The sequence below is a fragment of the Syngnathus scovelli genome, chromosome 6 (genome assembly GCF_024217435.2).
Source record: "Syngnathus scovelli strain Florida chromosome 6, RoL_Ssco_1.2, whole genome shotgun sequence".
Classification (NCBI taxonomy): Eukaryota; Metazoa; Chordata; class Actinopteri; order Syngnathiformes; family Syngnathidae; genus Syngnathus; species Syngnathus scovelli.
In genome coordinates this window covers 11,076,542-11,099,283 of record NC_090852.1, presented here as the reverse complement: position 1 = coordinate 11,099,283, position 22,742 = coordinate 11,076,542, and the positions used below count along the sequence as shown (strand labels likewise).

The 22,742-nt window shown below is 40.5% G+C and overlaps 1 protein-coding gene across 1 annotated transcript in view; it reads left to right on the top strand.

The window, feature by feature from the left end:
- The window catches only part of LOC125971303 (neural-cadherin), a 79,753-nt gene that overhangs the window by 3,457 nt on the left and 53,554 nt on the right, over positions 1 to 22,742 (top strand). The gene's annotated exons all lie outside the window — the stretch shown is intronic.

Genomic DNA, 22,742 nt, shown 5'->3' with positions numbered 1-22,742 from the left:
CTGCACCAGACTCCAGGCATTCTGCTTCTCCCGCGATGGAGATGTTATATTGAGACAGTTCATGAGATAGAAGAGTGGTGTGACCTGTTCGTCGAAGTGTTTGCACATTCCATGTAGCAACACGGAAGGGATGTCGGAGATTGATTGATCCTAGGTCAGGGACGTGCGGGGGTCGATTCCAGGGGTCAGTCCGGCTATTTCTGATTGGTTTCGTAACAAAAGGGGGTTTTCTCTGGAGTAGGTTGTTAGCCTACTGCCAGATAGCCAACTGGGGGGCTGCCCCCTTAAGGCCTGCTAGCCTGCCTTGAACCATTCTTCGTCAGATGAAAAGTTGCTTGTAGATGTTCACCAGGTTGACTCGCAGCACAGAAGCGAATTTTGGCTCATTCTAAAAATTCTCCAATTCCTTCAAGATTCTCTGTTGCCACTTGGAGACTTCAACTCCTTTCACAGGTTTTCTATTGAGTTCAGATGTGGAGGTTGACGAGGCCACTCCTTGAGCTCAATATTCTTCTTCTCGGCCACCCCTTTGGTGTCCTAGCAGTATATTTTGGCTCATTGTCATGCTGGAGGCCTCATTCATGACCTAAGAAATTAGATTTTCATGCAATATCTTACTTGCGCTTGGCTCCATTCAATGGCCCCTCCATGAGATAAGTCGCTCTGTACCCTCTGCAAAAATAGACCCAAAACATAATGTTTCCACCTCCATGTTTGACTGTGGGGATGGTGTTATGTGGGTCATACTCTGATTTTGCTCTCTGCCAAGTCAAACACAGCATGTCTGATTGATGCCAAATAGTTCAACTTTGGTTTCATCTAAACAGCGCTTTCTCCCAAGCCTTCTTGGAGTCATTTGGAAATGAATTTGAAGCAGACCTGAAATTTGGAGCCACTGCAAGAGTTCACTCCATTATGGATCAGTGTGTTACCAACTGCTTTCTTAAAGCGGAAATAAACCCAAGATGTCAAAACTTCATGTTTAATCCAAAATTGGCATATTCACTTAACAGTGGTTTTTAAACTTTAGTATTAAAAAAAACCTAAAAGAGTTGCAATTTTTTGGTGTGCTTCATACATACGAGTTGGAAGGACTCAAAAACGCTACAATATACTTTACAATTTAGATTTTTTGTTTGTTTATGGCATAAATAAGTGAGCAGAATGTTAACGAGCATGGGAACAAATCATTACTTCTCCCCACTGTATGTATGTATAATGGATCCATTACTAAGATACCATGCCAGCTTTTAGATTGCCGTGACATTTTGTGCAATTTTGAAGGAGCAGCAGGTTTGTATGTTTCCCCTCACTCATTGCGAAAGAAGTTGATGGTGTGTGATTAAGCTCCCGAGGCAACATAAACCACCATTTTAATGTGAATAAGGAAATTTGTACACTAAGGTCTGTCTTGATGGTCTCTCAATGCAATCCCCTTCCCAGATATTTCAATGGTACATTTGTTGCTCGAATTTATTTATGCTTTGGTAGACTGGCTGAATTATGTGCTTGCTTGATATAGTTGGGGACTGTGAAGTAGTTTTGGGAGCTAATCCTTGCAGAGTGGCAAACCACTGTGGCCCTCCTACGCTCATCTACTGGCATTACCCCTTCTAATCCTCCTCTCGTTCACGCTCTCGACTGAGGGATTTGTAATCGCACTGCCAGAGTCTGACAACCCTTCAAATTAGTGGTGGAAAGGTGGGGCTCACGTGTGTTGTTCAGGCAGCTGTTCTTTTGCATATTGCAGCAGGTGATGTTCAGGAGAATGGAGGATAAAGATCAAAAAACGAATGCCTTGTAATTGTGCTGCTCATTGCAAGAAACATTGTACCTAGTGTTCATTTGAATTGCCTGCTGCTGTTTCATTGTGCAGTGTGTGCCGGATTATAATTGCATACTTGATTGGGTCCTTATTTTGCATGGTGGGGTCTGAAATTTTTTGGGTGGGAGAAAAACAAAGTGGATTTCTGACGATATCTTGTCACAGATGCATAGGTGAAATAAGCCGCTTTATCCTGAGAGACACTCAAATACCTTCCTCCGTTTGATCTCTTCCACCTAGGTAACTCTCCCTTCCTGATCAAACGCCTGGCATGTCCTCTGCTTGCTACAGCTATCCACGTAGAATCCTGATGGTTGTCTGGGGGGAAGCTTGCCAAATCCTTGCACATAGATGTCTGATTGAAGCCGTCTTTCTTACCTGATTTGTATTTTTCTCTCCTGTTGTTGGTGGAATTTATTCATCAGCAATTCCAAAAATCACTGCAGGAAATTCCACAGGAAAACTTTGCATCAGCTAATTGTTGAACATCCTATCAAAAATATGCCCATGGTTTAGTTAAAAAATGTGGGCGTCGGGAGTCAGTGGGATTTAAAAGGTCTCAAAGCATCATTAAGTCGCATCGGTTAATGAACAACACCCTACTGCATGTATATTTTTGTAAGCGTAGTATTTTGGCGGGTGGATTGTTAGCTCAGTTTAATGAATTTTTGAATTTTTGGATACTTCTTGAGCTGCTGTGTCTTCCTGAGAGTTCGTCTCAGTGCTTACACAGTGAAGACATACACATATAATCGTTGGAATCAACGAATCCATTCAGCACCTTTCAGGATAACACACGATTGACATGTCTAATTTAAGCATAGCCAGATTCTTTGCATCTATCAACCTGTTACTGCATGACTTCTAAATCTAATTTCATCTGGTCAACTGGCCGAACAAATCTATTCTCGCATGGGCCCATGTGTTTCATCGTCTGCTGAACTCGTGCCTGTTGAAAATGGTCGCTGCGGCTCCAAGCTACATGCTGAATGCCAAAGAGTGCGCTTTGCAATCATTTTGAAGAATATTCAAGTCGAGTAACACGTGCTGCGTGCTGACCTTACAAATAGTCCAATATGTAAGGACACTGGGCTAAGAAAGGAGGGAATTACTTTGGTTGTTTCCTTTTCCATTCAGTCTCCTTATTCCCACATAGTAAATGTGTCATTTTAATGCACGCTACTATGTTGATGACATTCCAGAGTTAGAACATTTTCTTCCTTGACATTAAAATTTTTTATTACGCTACCCACAGCCTCACTATGACTGCATTAGTGTTATTTCAATAATGCTTTCAAAAATGCATTGTTCTGCATGCATGGCCGCTGTTTAAGGGTGACTAAAATGTTGATAATCCAAATGATTGCTCATAATGTCACAAAATGGAAATTTTGATAACTTGGGCTCTATCTTTTTAGATGCCACATGAGTGCTGGTGTATGCTGATTGATGAATGTGCACAGGACACAGGCAGACAGCCTCTAAGCCTCACGGACATATGTGTGGATGTCATCATACTTCATTCATAAATATGACGACAATAGGCCACAAGCACAGCAGCAATGCGGGGTCACACATGAATTGCTGCATCATTTTCGGTGCAGAGTTGTCTCCATGTGAGATAGGTGTGCAGCACACTTCAAGGGAATGAGAGCAGCTAATTAGATTGTCAGTGAATGGTGTTGGCTGTGTTGACGCCCTCAACAGCGCCAAGCGCACTCTTTTTACTTAAACGCGACTGTGAAATTAACAAAACAAGATCTAATGGCTCTAAGGAGGCTTACACCACGCTCACAATCTTGTATTTCCATCAATTACATAAATAAAAGCCCCTTGTGTGTTTTTAAGTTTGCGGTGTGTACTGTGTTCTGGCACAGTACTGATAAAGTAAGGCAGGGAGCATACTCGGTGACGTACTGTGCAGTACATTCTTCGTTCCGCTCCATGACTCTACAGGAGCATGATTAATCAACACACTTGGTAGTCTGTTGACTTATTAAACAAAGTAATATAATGGGATATTTTGGCAGTTACTTTAAGCACTTTTTTTTTTGGTACCAGATCTTGTTTTATATCTGCCATCCTAAAATCTTTCCCAGAATAAGAAAATAATACGTTTTGCCACTGCTACTGATTGGTCATGTATCACTGGCATTTTCCCATTAACTCTACCCATTAACATACTGCAGTTTTATGTCATTATCGATCACCTTTAGTGAGTACAAATGATTAAACCAGTCTGTACATTTGAAGGCAATATATTTGAACAGTAAACAGATATTACCTTTATTTATCACAAGAGTTGGATTCATAGTTACATTTTAAATTTCTTAGTTCTTGACAAAACCAAACACACATTTACATTTATCTAATTCTATTTGGTCATTTGTCGATTACATTTGTCTACTGCATGACTACACAGAGGATTTAAATAAATAAATAAATAAATACGTATACGGGCATAAGCCTCATTGGCATTGGTTTAATCAATAATTACAAATTAAAAGGCACTTAACTGTATGTAGTTCATTAAGAGTTGCATAATCTGATGAGCTCAAATACAAATGCTTTGACATCTCAGCAATTCACATCACACGCAGAGAAAGTTGTTTTGTTTTCCCTTGTTAATAGTGCTATGCTGATATTGTTTTTTCTCCATGAAGACATCCCATGTTAACTTGGTGGCTGTGTAATATGCAATTGCAACATCACTACAAATCTGGGGGGAGGATGATAGTTTTCTGCTACAGGCTGTGCATGGTGAGAAAAACAGGTACAAGCAGTGAAAGTAGGCCTTGACTCGTGAGTCGCAGCAACCAGGTTTAGTGCTGTTTAGAGGCGAGGGAGTGTGGGAACTCCCGCACAGTTCTTTCACTGAAGGATTGCATGGACCCACAGAGAGCAACACTTCAGATTTGCTCTGGTGGGGAATGTTTTCTTTGGTCGTTCCATCGGAAAATCCTCTTCTTTCCACCTGGGAAGGAATATGTTATGACGTGTGATGCTTTACAAGCCACATTGAGCCAATGGTGTAGGAAATTTGTAAAGGAAAAAAAAGAAAGGACCTTCAAATTCTCTCTATTTTTATTTTGACAGGCTAGAGGTAGCAGTATGAACACCTGGTTAGGCTAAAAGCTAATAACAGCACAAATATCCAAAGCAAGAATATAGCGCATAGGAAATTTCCGTATCTGTACTCTGTGCGGTGCCTTTGTCATTTCTGCCCAATGGGACCACCGATCTTAACACGCGTCGATGATTTTAAAGAACTTAATCCACTTGCAAAAAAGTACAGCGTAAATACGAACTGCACCAAGTGGGAAAAAAAAAAAATAGTCCGCTTTTGGTTCGGACCATACAAGTAAACCGAGGGACGTCTTTATCCCTAATAAAGTCCCCCCAAAGTCCCAATGATCATCGTCACACACACATCTGGGTGTGGTGAAATTTGTCCTCTGCATTTAACCCATCCCCATGTGATTTTAATCCATCCCCTGGGGGAGAGGGGAGCAGTGAGCAGCAGCGGTGCCGCGCTCGGGAATCATTTGGTGATCTAACCCCCCAATTCCAACCCTTAATGCTGAGTGCCAAGCAGGGAGGCAATGGGTCCCATTTTTATAGTCTTTGGTATGACCCGGCCGGGGTTTGAACCCACAACCTTCCAGTCTCAGGGCGGACACTCTACTACTAGGCCACTGAGCTAATGTAACCTGTCCTATTTACTTTTTGATGTATTCCCTCCTCAAAACGTGTGTCACTGCTTTTCCTCCACACAAAATAACCTGGCAGTCTGTTGATTTTTGTTGTTGTTCTGTGTGACTGCATTTTCAATAAATCCTACAAGAGAAACAACCACAGAGGGGGTATTTCAAACTCTGTTGCACAGAAAAACTGTCCCAGTATATAAAACAAAAGCATTCCCAGCCAGCATTCCACATGACCAAGCAGCTGAACAGAACAGAAAAAAATCTGGGAAAATGCACAATTTCTATTCTCTTTGGAAATAAATAAATATGGAAAGGTTTTTTTACTTGAGTCCTAACCTGTCTGATAATTGGCATGACAGTAAAGGCATACATTTGAGGGGAAGAAAAATAGATGTTCATATTCCAAGTGATACGATCACATTGGCAACTTTAGTGTTTATTTTTTCTAAAATTAATGTATGTATTGCAAAAGAAATTCCTCCCTAAATCCATTCTTGTATTCCTCGAATGCGCTCACTAATCATTTCTGTATTTATATTCGACTGTTTATGTTTTCTAATATTCTGTCTAGCACTTTGCAACGGTGGCTTAAAAACTGCTGCAAATAATTAATTCATATTGAATTATTAGTATGTTTGATACATTTGCGTCATGTTGCACTTAGACCTATGTGGGTTATGATTTGGAAAGCAGAATTAAGTGGACCTCGCATTTACTCCTCTGGTAAAGCAGCTGCATTTACATAATTCAATGATGCAGACACTCAAGGGTTTATTATTTTGCTCGTACAACCGCACATTGATAGATGGACTGGTCAAGCTGGAATGAACATTCAACAAAAACAAACAACCTTGAAAAAAAACAGTGGAACCCTTAAAGTAAACATTTCCACGAGCCATACGATTTTATATGTAGAGTGATTACAAGGCAGTGCAATTGGGGGCATCAAAAGGTCAACATTAACTGCTGACTGCATGGTCACAGAGCATGACTTGGAGGGGAAAAAAAATTGGTTGAGCAAGGCAAAGTTGGACCGACCTGGGGGAATGAGAAATGTATGGAAGGTTGAAAAGAGAAAAAGATGGAGGGTGAATGTGAATTCTGCAGAAGACGATAAGAAAAGGGCAGCTCGATTAGTCGCGGGGGCAGGTGTACGGGACTGATGTGAGATCAGCTTGGTGAAACATAATCTTAAATTGCTCAGAGGGCAGAAAAGACAAACTGCTGCGGTATTGCATGTACAGAACAGATGAGTCCAGGATAATACCGTATGTATTGTACAGCAGGCTAAAGGGCATGTGTTCGTTCTACTGTGTATAATTTGTCTCAATCATCATTGCGGGGACCACTGACATTGCTTTTGAAAAATTGTGAAAGAAGAAAAATGGATCCAATCACTAATAGGTTATTTTAAAAAGAACTTTCCTTAATTGTGTGAAGACTCTTTTGGCCCTTCCACAATAACAGGTACCTGCATACAAAATTAGCTTGATTAGGTCTGTATTATTATATTTGGTATACTAAAGTGGTGAACCTGTAAAAGCAAAATCAGATAAGAATGAGAAAATATTTGTGCATGCAGATGCCAAAGGGGGGGGGGGTCAATGAGCTAATCGTGCTGATGTTGAATGAGCGAGTATGCCTCTGTGTTTGCATGAGCAATGCACATCTCATTAGTGCAGGGACCTCAGCATTAGCCCCAAATAATCAATTACGGATATCCGTGTATGCGTTGGGATACTGGTTGAGCGGGCAAACTATATGGCAGCTGAGGAAACCCATGGCTCCATGCAAGTCTCCACTATTGATGCCCATTATCACACACATTGTCAACCTCAGGGAAAGTGAGGAGGCAGGTGGTGCTCTCCAACAAGCTTCTCACTGGCCTAACAGCATATAATGCATTTTTGCAAACTGATTTGGACCTGTGTGACAAATGACCACAACACGCTCATTTTATACCAGATTCTTCCTACCTGACAAGATATCATTGTATTAACTTGCCCCAATTATGAGCTTAAAGGGAGATAAGAATGCAAGTCGAACGGATTTCTTAATTGTGTCCAAATTTCCTGATAACTTGCATCCATACTTGCTTTGATTAGAAGGATGCGCCTCGAACAAAGCAATTAAGGTAATTTTACCGATAGACTGTCCCCTCGACGCGCTTCATTTTCTCTTTCCATATCCAACTTTTGTTTTGCTCTACCTTCACTCGCTGGACGGCCTTTCGTTGGCATTTCCCAGTGGAGCCGCATTGATTTTTTGCAGTATCGATTAAACCGGGAGCTGTTTTGCTTCCACTCACAAAACAACATTTTAAACAACAATTTGTATGTCACAGAATGGGCTGTGACAGACTGTTGCTGTCAGTTTACAAAGTCTGAGAGAGAGAGGTGTGCACGAGTCCAAGAGCTGAGAGGACCATCCTTAAGCATTGCAATGAATCAACCACTCTGCCCACGTCTCAGCCGGAATGCACTGATGGCAAATTGAAGTCTGTGTGTTTGGAGCTGTTTTTTTTGTGCTTATTTATCTATTTGTTGTTGCATTTTGCAATCTCTCGTACCCCAAGGTCTAATTAACTGAGCTTGAGAATGGTTGGCGCTCTGCTGTCAGGAGGCCAAAGGCCGGCTGTTAAACACAGAGACTGAGACATTCGGAAAGGTTTTCCATTTGAACTTTGACCGAGGATGTTCTGAATGCACCAACATTTGACATGCTATAATATGAGTAAATACAGAAATGGCAGGACGAGAAGCGCTCTAATTGCATGATTCTAAATTGCCCCACTGCAAGGGAGTTTTTGTTGGGCAGATACACTTTGGAGAGAGAAGATAAAGACTCTTACCAAAGTCCACTGACTGATAATCACGCACCAACTGAAGAAAGCAAAAGGATTGTGTTTGAAGATGACATCCATCTCTCGGCTCAGCAATTTAATCCATTTTGGGTTAGAGAGAGTCTGCTGCTCCCTCACAGCCAGATGACTGCTGATTAGACGAGCACATGTACTTGTAGGAGACATAATATAGACCCACTCAGAACTGATGAACAACTTCTACGAGACAGCATGTTCCTCATCATTCGGATACTTGTAAAAGGCGGTTTGATCACGCGTGAGAGAGCTGCCTATTTGATTAGCAGGGAAACCGACAATGCCATGTGTGAAAATGGAAGCTGGACAAAGTTTGCTTCCACTCGCTTTGTAATCCAACCTTTGAGCCGATCTCTGTTTCTGATAATTCAGAAATGTCTACGGCTTTGCTTTAGTACTTCAAGTCAGCTACTAATTTGTGTCAGATCTTACCCAGCCAACGTCAATGGTTTTCTGTTGCTCTACCGCCACAGAGTAGAGCTTTAATTGCATGATCCCATCCCACCATATGGTCCGTACCGCAATGATGTGATGAGAAGGACGGAACTGGGATGCCACCGCGTCGTTAGCCATGACAGCCTTGCCGTAGAAACACATAGACACGCGCCGCTGCCCCACATTAACGATCAAGACCAGGAGCTGAGGACACAGCCTGCTGCCATCCTCTTAAGCGCCTTTACTCGAAATGAAACAAAGGAAGAAGAAGCTAGCAAGCCTTTAAAGTTTCCATCTAATTCAATGTGAGATATTGGAATCAGACCAGTTCTTTTTCATTTGCACATTATTGACTCATAATTACTTCTGCCCTTTTGGCTGCAACACTGTAAATGATTTCAGTAATTCCATGGATGAATGTGCAAATCTCAGTTTTGATCTTTTTGCCTATCATGCATGCACTGAATACAAACTCGATCTCAAAAAGCACCTCCTGTTGAGTGTCGGCTTATAAATTTGACTTTAAATTGTTAAAAGAATGTGAGCTCATGTCCAGTTGACGCCTGTCCATGATCTTGATTTGATGCTGTTGATTTATCTTGCTCTCATTTACACAATATTATCATGCATTGCTATAGTTATGATGACCGATAATAACAGAATCAATCACCCAGCATTTTTAATAGCACAGTACATTTGTGTACGCATAGGGTCATTAAGATTGATCTTGTTTAATCTTGCCGGCCGCTAATGACAGGAGATGATGGTCCTCACAGCACAGGCTGCTCACCGGATTAGTTGTGAAAATGAGGACTTTATCCTCATCCACGCCTCCTCCTCTGCCATTTCCCATAAGCCACACATCAGTCACATACTGATATAAAGCACAATGCACGCAACGTACGGTAAGGAGGATGCGTCATGTTTTTTGTACTGTACAGCCAAGTACAGACAATGAATAAATCGTGTTCCTGTGTGTTTTGTCACTGTGCATTCATGCAAGTATGCAGTATTTAGGCAGGAGCGACACTGTCAGAGTCTGCACTCCCGCTGCTGCTCAACTCTGATGTTCAGCGCACTACTCTACCTTTGCACAACGGCACTTGTAGTTTTGAGGTGCTCCCGGAATGGCACATTCCCGGCTGCACTGAACAAATAAAGAACAGAAGTTCTGGTTACAGTGATTGATCCATTCTGTCTCGTCGCACATTGTTTCCTATGAAACTTGTGTGGCTCCTTTAGCTTCTTCTTAGCCTTGGTCTGGCTGTGTGTGTGTTTGAACGTGCACAGGTGTGTGTGTGTTTATCTTTGCGTGCCTGTTTATGTTTCTATGAAAAGATATCAAAAGGGCTTTGAGGACAACCCCCATCAGTCATCGGCTCAGAGGGAAATGACGAGAGAGCTCAAGGATTGAAAGAAAGATGGAGGCTGCCACAGGAAACGGCATGTGGAGGGAAGGAAGAGGAATGGTGTCTGAATGGTTAGAGGAACCCCTGATTGAGCTGCGTAGTGTAGTTTATATCCTTTAGAGATAAGGCCAGCGTGCACTGCTTTGAGGCTTTCTCTCCCCGTAGCGTGAATTGAGCGTGATAATACGAAAGCGTGAATGGGGCAAATTGAATTAATGCTGCAGCACACTATAAAAGCCCTAACTATAATGCATTCTAAAATCCTATAATGAGCAGGGAGCTAAAATAATTTCACACTCCAGTGAAGAAGATGGCTCTCTAAAAGATTTTGGGCTTGGTTGACACTGCCGATGCTTTTGTCATTCCGTGCGGTGCTGTGTGGAACCTGATCTGATATCCTGGGGTACCACAGCGTTAGGCAAAGTCAGCATATCGAGCATTCAAATTCCCTTGGCAAATGCAACACCTCTTCAGATTGAATGGTGTAGACCTTCTGCATGATGTTCTTCCACAGTCAGTTTTACAGAGAAATACAGTTGCAGAAGGGCACATTTGCTGGAAAATACTCTTTCATTACTTTCCATTTGCAGCCTATTCAGTAATTACATCCTGTATGAGTGTGATTTTGCCTTGAGCAGTAGTGTGCAAAGGTGGGCCCAATTGTGAAACCTGCTGGGTACACCACAGATGTCTACCTTGGAGAACAAAAATGAACACCCACGGTACTGAGAGTGTATTGCACAAGCATAGGGGCAATATAGATTTATATTTTATAACTATTTTTCAGTTGTAGAGTTATTTCTTTATTCATTTTCATTTTTTGTAATCTAAAAGAAAAATCTATAAATAACTAAATGTATGATCTGTCTTTAGTAAGATAATGGGTTTTCAAAAAGCATCTTGAAAGCTGTACATACGTGATTCAGCAAGCAACAGCCTCTGCGGAGGCTGGCATTTTCTCAGCGTTGTTTCCCATCCAGACATATTCTTTCCCATCCCTTCATGTGATCGCCCACCTCAGCATTAGAGTCACACTGCCACAAAAGTGAAATTACCTCTCCATCATCAAACCAGAGAAAGAAAGAAAGATAGGTTCTCAGGCACCCACTAACACTATGAGATGGCTGCTGATGGAGACAAATGACCGAATGAAAGGCTGTTTGAGCAGTGCACCTTTCTGGCTAGAATGAAAGAGAGCATCATGGCTTCAACTGCTATTTCAACTGCCATTTCTTCTCCTTTCTCCTCTTGGTAAACATCAAACTTAATCCTGCATCGTTCTCGCCATCCTTCCTTGCACTTCATCCCTTGGGGAAGTAGGAGTTATTTATTTGTAGCTTCACTGAATCTCTCCGAGCTATGTTTCCCTCTCCAACCCAGGACAAGCGAGAGCCGAGGAGGGCAATGGAGCCACTCATCCATTTGCTTTCCCCAACAACGCATCTGGCTACTTTTATATAGGGCAGATAATTCAAATAAATCCAGTTTGAGGAAAATCTTGAAGTAAAGGTTCATTGACTATTTATTGTGATATACAGTAATATTTACTAAGTAGCCTAGTTGTACCTATCTACATCTGCATGCAGTCAATACCTGGCTCAGTCAAATCAAATTATTTCAATCAAATAATAAATCCTTTTGAGATTCTTTTTTTGTAAAGCAACACAAAACTGAACATACAGTACTGTATGTGTATGAATGCCGAAATATAGTTGTGTTCATAAATTTACATACCCTGGCAGAATTGTATTTATTTTTTATTATTTGATGATATAACTAAAGTCAGGGACCATCTTATTATTTTCTCTATTACGACGTTTTGTTTAACAATTGCAATTTTACGAAATTCCTTATAGTTTGATTTGAATCCTATCAAAACAAAAGTATGGAGTGATGCATTTCAAAAGAAAAGCAAGTAAATAAGTGAAAATTTCATTTCATCTTAAGGTGCAGTCTGCAATTTTCATGCGAGATTGCAAGATTTGAATGCCCCACCGTCTCATCCCTGACCAAAGCTACACCCGTCAGGCATGTGCATGCGATATGTACAATGTGCACGCCAATGTTAACTAAGGTAGCAGGGCTTATTCATGAGGGAAGAGCGGTGATCAACTTAACCAAACACCTGTTGAGAATGCCAAAATTGACAGTGATTCTCCCAGGCCCAGAAACGGCGCTGTCAACATGTCACCATTGTCAAATACTGTATACCGTATTTGCTCTTCATTTGTCTCAAGGGTTGTCCAATCAGTTCTTTTTAACTTCACTGAAGTTCAAAAATCCACCCAAGAAAATAATCAGCATGAATTAGCTGTGTGCTGCAGCCAGGACCAGTAGACTTCATAGAAAAATGACAGAAATCTTTCACACTTTCTGGTCTTTTACTTTTTATTCTTTTGTTTTTATAGATTTGCCACTCTGTGACAAGTTTAGAAATATAATAATAATTAAAGAAAGAGGTGTGGTGAAAGTGTGTTTTTTTTTTTTCCTACTGCAAATCCTATTTTTAAGAAAACAATACTAAAGGATGAAGGCCTTTATATTTTGTCTCATAATGGCGTTTTGCATTTGCACTTGCTGTCTCAATTGGATGTATAAACAGAAATGATTCTGGCCATTAGAATTTCATTCTGGGAGCCCTCTATTTTGTCAATTTCTCCAGAACAGTAATCTCTCTCTCGCCCATGCTTCATCTCTCCATCTTTTCACTGTAAAGTCAGTGTTATTGTTCATCACCTGAAATGCAGATTGGCTGAGGAATATCACGTGGGATGGCTTAACTCCCATGTATTTGATCTGAGTGTTTCGTCCTCCAGTAAATCCCCTCCGTATGGCCTACAGTGGCTGCGGTGCTCAAAACAGAAGTGGCCAATTTGTAAGTAACTCGCCTCTTTTGGCAGATGATCTGGGTCCATATCAGAGGTGATCGCTCTCACTTCAAGGGAAGCACTAAAATGGCAAAACCCAAGTGATCAATTACAATATATACTGTTGTGTATACACGTCATTGACTAAATATGCGCTTAATGCGCTCAAGTTTTGTTCAGAATCAGTTTCTTATCACTGGTGATGGATGGATGGATGGATGGATGGATGGATGGATGGATGGATGGATGGATGGATGGATGGATGGATGGATGGATGGATGGATGGATGGATGGATGGATGGAACCCTGACCCAAACCCCGAATTCTCAAAATTTGCAAGCATTCACCGCTCATTAAAACTAAACTAAGGACATTAGATAGATAGGTAGGTAGATAGGTAGGTAGATAGGTAGATAGATAGATAGATAGATAGATAGATAGATAGATAGATAGATAGATAGATAGATAGATAGATAGATAGATAGATAGATAGATAGATAGATAGATAGATAGATAGATAGATACGAGAATGCAGAGGTCAAGCGACAAGCACAGTTGCTGAATTTGACATTCATGATTGCACACACAAGGCACCCTTGCGTGAACATACTACACATCGTCTGATAAAACTGACTAATCCTCTGACTAATTAGAGACTTGTACGCAGTGCAACACACAAATACTCAAACAACCCCGTGTGTGTACGTGTGTGTACGTGTGTGTATAGGACAGTGCATGATTCTGCATTGGCACGTGCATGTCAAGCAGTGCAGTTGGTGGTGCGTGAGCGTACTGTACGAATGCTTGAGTGCTAATTATCTCTGCATCAAGTGTCTGTTTATTTAGCTGGGACATTGTTTGACCACAAATTTGACTATAGAGAGCATGCTTCACTATCAGATCTAATTATGTATATCACGAAGTTGTAAAGATACAACACTTGATTATTAATGCAGTGCTTCTATGAATTTAAACTTGCATTCGAGCCATTTGTGCAAGACAGATATACTTCCAGAGTAAAATCCTGCATATATCTGCAGCATTTATTTTCACTAACAAGCGCTAAAGAAAGCAGAAACATGTAAAAACAAAAAATATCAATTCATATGCACATTTTATTATGCTGTTATCTGCCAAAGTAAAGAAAGTAACCAATAAAAATGCAAATATAGTACATCTTGTAGCTATACTACTGCTTTTCCTAAAAGAGGGTACACTTAAACTCTTAATATTACACACATACCAGAAGGAGCACAATCTGCGGTTGGAACAGATTAATAACGCTTGATTTGAAAGATGATTTGAGATCCAAGTCAAGTCAACAATCTAACAGCATTACCAACGTGACCTTTGAGTGAAGGGAGTGAAATATGGCTGACAAAAATGAACACACGGATGTTTTTTGGTGCAGCAGTCGCTCATGGAGCAAATATCTCACAGTGCGCCAAAAGAATTTAGTCAAAGTCAGCTTTACTGTCAATTACTTCACATACACAGTGATCAAAACTATGTTGCGCACATTCCCAGGTGTGGACAAGACATAAAAATAAGATAGTCAACAGTAAAGTGCATAGGTAGTAGTATTAAAATGTTTACTATTTGACAGTGATGAACATAACTACTTCCATCTCAGATTTGAAATAGTTGTGATGATTACACAGCCAGCTGCATTAAGAATCCTTTTTATAAACATTTTACCCTTAAAGAGACACGTTATGAGGAGAAAGGTCTTGGTTCAGTTAACTGGGCTGCTTTCCGTCTACGTGCCCATGAGGTAGAAAAATGATGGCCTGTTTTAATGGCAAGTGGTCATAAAAAGCATCACACTAAGCAGTAAAACAGAATTTATATAGCCCTTTTTCCACCTGTTGCGTCTGTCACCAATGTCGCTTACAGCACAGGAACTCTTTCCCAGAGATCGAGCTTCTCCTTTGTGCTGCCTCCATGACACAAATTTCTATTGTAGATGGCTTGGTTCACCTGCAGCTTTAGCATCCGGATTCAATCACACTCATGTGGGTGGGTCCTCAGTGTGTTATGCCACCTGCCATATATAGATCAGTGCATGTGACTTTTTCCAGCCATACCCCAGGATCAAAATATAGGCTAACTTGCAATGACAGAAGCATTTTTAGCTTCATTTTTGTATTCAGAAACTCTACAAACTTTGTGGCTTTCTTTCCCTTCTTATTATTTACCTTTCATACAGCTTGTGCTGACAGTAGGTTTCATTCAATATTTGCAAAATGAGTCGTGCCTTTTACGTATTTGTTCACAAAGTTTTTTCCTAGGCTTGCACTTTCAGGTTAGTAGTATACAACTGCACCCGGTTTAATTTTGATTTTGTGACTGTCATTGTTATTTTGCTTCTATTATGTGCTGTTGGATTAAGAGAGTGAGCCCAAATATGTCTAACTCTGAGGTAATGCAAAAATAAACTGAAAAATATAAGTCACATTTTTAATGACCAGGATAACCACATAAAAAAATGAAGGTAGTGCAATTACACTGAAAGTAGCAGAGGGTTCATGGGGCTAATTAACATTTCCTAGCTCGGCATATCATTTTATAAACCAATTAAGATCATCATAACTTTACTGGGGGTGATCTGTGTGAAGGTGTGTGGGAAGTTGACAGTAGTCTCCTCAGGTGCCTCACATGTGCTGAGCTCAGAAGTCTGGAGCCTTTTAATGCCTCCCATTTCCATGTCTAGCAGGCAGCACAGATTGGATTTGCATATCAAATACATTGTATTACATTTAAAAAAAACAACATCAAACCTTTAATACCCAGAACATGATGTAAGAAAACCAATGCGTACTACCTTGATGGAGAATAAAGGCGTGGATTTGCAATTTTAGCTTTTATTGAGAGTCATCTTAATTTGTGATCTTATATCAAAATCTACATATCATGGCATCGTTATTTCGCCTTTGGCATTTACGCCCACTCCTTTCGTAGAAGCATGTGCCAGTGAAATATGTTTCATCAGGTAGGATCAACTCTGTCGTAGGGAAGCTTTTTTGTCAATAGATTAAAGTGCATTTGACAAATTCGTTTATACCTCTTTTGTTCGTCATTTCAATATGTGTATATGCTACAACTGGATCTTTATGTTTTCTGCGTAATTTAAAGACACAAACATTTTTCAGTCTACAGTGGCCACTAAAATTTTATAGACACCCACTCACCCCAGTTTAACATCTTATTGCTTTAATTAAAGTAATCAAGAACAAATATGTTCCTCCTCAACAATATATCCTTTGCTTTTCACATTACTGCCTATATTTGTCTTCTTTACCGATTTCCACAATTAGAGCCTTCTGGTTATTTCATGGGCGGCTAGAAACAACTGGCGGTGGAGCACTAGTTAGCACGTCCGCCTCACAGTTAGGAAGGTGCCGGTTCGATTCCACCTCTGACCCTCCCTGTGTGGAGTTCGGATGTTCTCCCCGTGCCTGCGTGGGTTTTCTCCGGGCACTCCGGTTTCCTCCCACATCCCAAAAACATGCTTGGTAGGCCGATTGAGCACTCCAAATTGATACTCCTGTCCCAGTGGCCACGGCAGCGCCGTTTCAGGTCACTATGGACAAAAGAGAATGGTTGTTAGACAAGGCAGGAGGATGAGATGTGCAAATGTGACAGGCTGTGACTGCCATGGAGGTTCAACAAGATTTTTATGCTATGAAAATGTTTGCAACGGTGATCACGGTGCAGTTGACGAACTGAGTCTGCTGTAGTAAAATGGTGTGAATACTACGACTAAACCTGACTAGGGCGTATTAAAACTTGGTTGGATAGGATACGTATTTATTCCCTGACATTTAGAGACATTTTGCCATGAGGTTTCATTGCTTTCAGTCAGCTCATTCTAACATGTGACGATCAATGAGCCTGTTCTTCACCATACGCACAAGGTGTGTGGGGTTTAGAAGAGTCCATCACATGCATAGAAAAGTGCCCACATCTGCCAACAGCTCCTCTAACGCTAAGTCGTGTATTTAATTAACCTGCAATGGCTGCCGGTGCATACCTGTTTATAATGCATAATGAATAGTTGTCCGCGTCTGTGTGTGTGAGAGTTTGGAAAAGACAGAGCCCTCACTTGCATTTGGCAATGCAATGCACTGTGCCATGTGGATGTATATTAAGGCCCTTTTACAAGTTTTGATACAAGCGATGGGTCAGTAAATACATTGTTGACAGAAGTACTATTATAAATATCTTCGCAATGGCAACATATGCCTAATCCCCCTCCTCTTCGCGCTGACTCCGATTTTGAAACCAGGCCTGGCTGGGTAGTTTCATTTGACTCTGCCTGGGGCCACAAACATGCTCCAAAGCTACTTCGCCAAAGAAATGTAAAGACCCCATTTGAATGTGACTTGCCGGGTGGAAAAATACCCTCATCCGTTGTAAACGGAAACTGTAATGCGCCTTTAATGAACCTGCGGGATTAAGCATTTCCCTTTCCCCCAGCCCGTTACAAATACCGTGATAGACTGTGAGAAAACTTGGCAAGACATGAATACAGCAAAAATAAATGGCCCAAATCCCACCCAAACTGGGCTACCGTTGCTACAGGGACCATAATGTAAACATAGTCATAGCAGGCAAACAATAAAATGAATACAATTGTTAATGACAAACTGTTCTCAATTGCTGTACCTGGTTAAACTAAGAAAATGAATTATAACAGACCTTGTGTATAATGTCCAAATAGTCACTTACTTGCCACATCATTAGATAAAATACACAATCTAATGTGACAGTGACACTGCATATTTCATGCTCTCATCTTGCATCAAAGTGTAAATTTAAAGAAGTACAGAATATTATCATACTGCATGTGTATTTACACTCAATTTACACAGTTGAGTGTGTGTAGCAGCAGGGCTGCTAAATTAATGTATTCCACATGCTGTTCAATCTCCAGCTGTTATCTGCATATTTCAAGCATTGAACTTGGCTGAGCTGTTCATGTACACGTGAGTGTGCGTGTATGTGTGTGCGCGCGTGTGTGTGTAAAAGCTAATTGATACAAAGTATTAGCCCCCGCTGAAGTGATATGAACTTTCCGTTCACTTACATATAAAACGGCAAACCTGAATTTCGGTCTCACTTGGGCTATTGCTATTTTTGCTTGCAGATGCACATAATCTAATTCCAAGCAAATATTTGTTCATTTAAATGATTCTCAACTGGGTAAAGGAGAACACAGTATCTATTACAATACACTAATATTAGTTATAATGAATAGTGAGAAAATCCATGATAACATTATCCATGTGCTGTTCTTTCTGTGCAAAGGTTTTTTTTTTTTCCTTCCAAATAAACTGTAGACGCCGTCTGCATTAAATGTTCCTAATACGTCACGTTCACTGCATCATATTACACTGCCTCTATATTTGCCTCTGTGGATCTTCCCCAGTTTCTCTGTCTGTGATCTTCTGCTTTACTGTTTACTCTCATCACTCATCCCACACACAGTGCGTGTCCTTTTACCGTGGGCAGCGTACACTCCATGTGCACACAGGCGGTCTATGCGAGCACATAGGCGCTTGGGACAACTTTTCTCTTTATTCCACAAGCCACTTAACAACTTTATATAGCAACTACCCAAGGAGAGGATTAACAGTAGAAAACATAAACAGAACGGCTTGCAGCAAGATAAGAATGCACATAGGCTATACACACATTCACACGCGTGCACAACCCATCATACTCGTGAGCCCGGGCCAAACACACTATGCACCTTTGTCATCCATCTTTTTATGATACATCATTATTCTAGAAAATGCTCTTATACTTGGGGCTTTGCTGTGTACAGGGAGGGTGTTTTTATCACTCTGAGCCCTAAGACTAAATAGCACACTCAACATTAGAAAAATCCAGCAAAGCCTGTGAGCCTTTACCGTTTTCTGTTATTTGATTCCATCTTTTGTCTCCTCTCTTGGGTTGTGCACTTGGTGGGGACTTACACACAGCCGCTGCACCAAATGACTAGATCAGGAGAGATTTCATACCGACAGAATTTGCTGCTGTTCAAGACATACTTCACACGTTCTCACTTGCTGTTTGCATACTCATGTGTTTCATTATCATTCCAGAACTGATAGGCTTTAATTATCTGCCTTGACTCTGATTAGTGTCTGTAACAGGCTCATTAGATGAAGTCTTGTAAAATCAGCACTACTATGTTATGGAAAGACAGCAAGCAGTAAGCCATAAGGAAGGAAACGTGTCTTCCTGAAAAGATTTGATAGGTGACTAAATGTTAAGAGCAAGAGCTGCGATTTCTTTGTTGATGAATGGCCCCGCTTTCAAATCGTTATGCTGTACCATTATTTATCAAGTGGATTGTACCGTTTTACGAAGCGGGATGATCACGCTTAAATTGCATAAACCACAGCTGTCGACATTTAGGCGATACCATCTGAACATTGATTAGTTTCTCAGCACCCACGATACAGTGGCAATTTATCTGAAAGGAACTATCGTCAGGATCCAACACAGAACTTTTCTCACTACAGAGCAACTTTAAAGCCTAGGCAGGCAGATAGATTAATTCTTTTCCCCTTGCTTCTTCCTCTGTGTTATTATCCCTCTAACAATCCTTTTAGGAGCTGTCACACGGTCTGCAGCTATTATGTTTCTCTTGTGAACTTTGTGGAGTGTAACATACTGTTTTCACATCAAAGTGTATATTCGCTGTAAACCGGTTTTGGAAGAATGAACAGGATTTTTTCTCATCTCAGCTCCTGTGCGTATGTTGCAGTGCACATGAGCCAGTGACATGCGACCAGGTTCATTAGTATAAGGTCGAATTGGTTGTTGTTTTTGTTTATCTGTATGTGAAGTAAAAATTCAGAATTTGGTGATGTGAGGTTCACTGAGGCATTATGTGTTGACAGCAAGTGGCAAAGTGGCCACTCCTCAGATGAATGGAAATTGATGCATTTTGCTGGTTAATTCATATTCCACAAGCGCAATATTCAAATTATCGTGTTTAGATTAGAAAATTTTTCACTTGACTTCCTCTTTAAGCCCCCAGGAGGATACGCATACGTAAGCACACTGGAAAATATGTCCCTAAATGAGCTGGTGATCATACTGACCTCATGTATCTATCCACACACTTGACGTTTGGTCTTATTCCATGGACAGCACACCTGTTAGGTCATTCTTCAGGCAGTGAGAGGACATAATCTGCTGCTACTTTTGTCTTGGATTAAAAAGTACACATATAGCCACCAGTCACACTCAGGTGACTGTTTACATAATGGGATTAGAGAGCAACAGTTACATTTAGGTCTCTTGTGACTCACCTTTGTGTGTAATTCTAAGATAGTATGTTAGTTTGCAATTATGTTCGTCTTTTAGAAAGACAGTGACATTCTTATTAGCTATTATACAATATATAATGTAATGTGTGCGGGTGTGACATCACAAGTCCCTATTTGTTAATCCTTGTGTGTGTGTGTCTGTGTGTACTTGCGTGTTCCTCGCTGGTTTCAATCGTCATGCCTATTGAACTAGCTTGCACCTTATGTGACATATCAATATGCCACATTGACACGAGACCACAGCTATTTCTAGAAGTAGTGCTTATCGTACAATAATTGCTGCACTTTTGCCCCATCAAATCTTATAATGGCTCCAGCAAAAGAGCCTTAAGTGCCTGACTTAGTATGTTCAAAAAGTACACCGCTTTATTTTTGATCAAATAATAAACATCAAGAGGTTACGTGCAACCCCGCATGGGGGCCAAGAGCCCTGAACGCTTAAATGCGTCTGGTACATCCTGTTTTTATAGATATCCTTGGCTGCATGCTTAGGTGTAAACTACATAAGACGAGTGGATTTTTACTGCACCTGTTCAAATTCCTTCATGAGGGGTGTGTCACAGTGCAAAGACATTTGCTGTTGAAATATTTATAGTGCTGAATTAGATTCATCAATTTCACACCAGTTTGGTAGAGGTCGTCATGGTCATCTAAAACCTGGTGAGTCCAGAAAAAAGATGCAAATGAAAGTTGACCTCCTTTTAGCTATTGTTATCGTGAACAAATATTTCACAGTTGGCATATTGGTGACTGAGTAAAAATCTGCCCAAATTGACGCTCCACCATTTTAGAACAAACCACACAAAAGACTGTTGTTTTTGAAGCCATATCACTACATTTTCATATAGATAGCTGGATAATCCTGAAAATGATTCCTGGCTATGCATCAATGTGACTGTTGCTGTTTATTTTTGCTGACATACCTGGCAGACTAGTTGGTAATTGGATTCAGGGAATCTTCTTAGTCACTGTAGTGGGGAAGTGAGCTGGGAACTAAATGGCTGCAGCTATGAGGTATCTTGATTCAGCCCTGCGGGGAGATAAAGGTAACTTTTTAGAGATTTGCTAGGGGAGACTGCGGCTGAGGCTTTGTCCCGGTGAACCTCGGGAGAATTTGCCCCCACGCTTTTGTAACTTTATTGTAGATACGTATTTCCTCACACACTCACTGAAATAATTTTGGCAATTTGGTCATTGGAGACAGCATCCTATCGCTTCACATTCAATTTTATATCAATAACATCACTTGGTCTGCATACTAGATGGCATATTGATGAGTGGCTCACAATTTAAGACAAATTAAGACTTCCAATTTTATGAATGTGAGTGTCAGTATTTAGTTTTTCTAAATTTGTCCCATATACTATATTTGGCTGGCGAGGATATATCTGGCATGGAGTACCCGGCTTCTTGCTCAAAGTGAGCAGCTTTATGCCCAAGCACAGCCGCCACTCTAATTAGGGCAAGTGATGTTGAGAATTGATGGATGGGTCAATGTTGTGCATACTTCAACCTAACTCACCTCCATCTGTCCAATTTAACCATCAGTCCACAAGTTGATCGCATTATTTCTTGACCACTGCAACTCCCATCCTTTTGGATATAATAGTTTGTATTTCATGTAGAATTTTACATACCTTCTCTAATACAGTACTTTACAGTACTACTAATACAATGTTTTTTCAAGTTGGAATGTAGTTATTATCCATTACATTTTAAATGGAACGGATTAAAGACAAAACAAAAAGAAGATAAAAATATTCTGGATTCATTTTTACTTGTTTCTTCAAAACAATATTTTTTAAGTTGGAATGCAGTTATTATACATTAAATCTCAAATGGAATTTATTACAGATAAAAAAGAAGATAAAAATATTCTGAATTAATTATTACTTGTTTCTTATCAGAATTTTTTTTTTCATTTTTGGGTTTAAACTTGGACTTGGACTGGACACAATATGTAAAATTGACTTTTTAATTGATTGCATACTAATAGTTTGGTCTCGAGAAGGCCCCATTCATCACAAGTGACAATATGCAACCAAACAAAGATGAATAATATTGCCCTGACAGTTTCTGACCTGGCAGACCTCGCCAGAGTCTGGTCGGTGAATAATCTCATAATCTCATCCATCCATCCATCTTCTGAACCTCTTCTCAACATGAGGGTCATGACTATGATACTATGATCTTCTCAAACTGAAAGAGGTATTGATGAAAACCTGGAAAAACGTCCCAAAATAAGAATTTCGCCTTATCGACTCAAATGTATTCT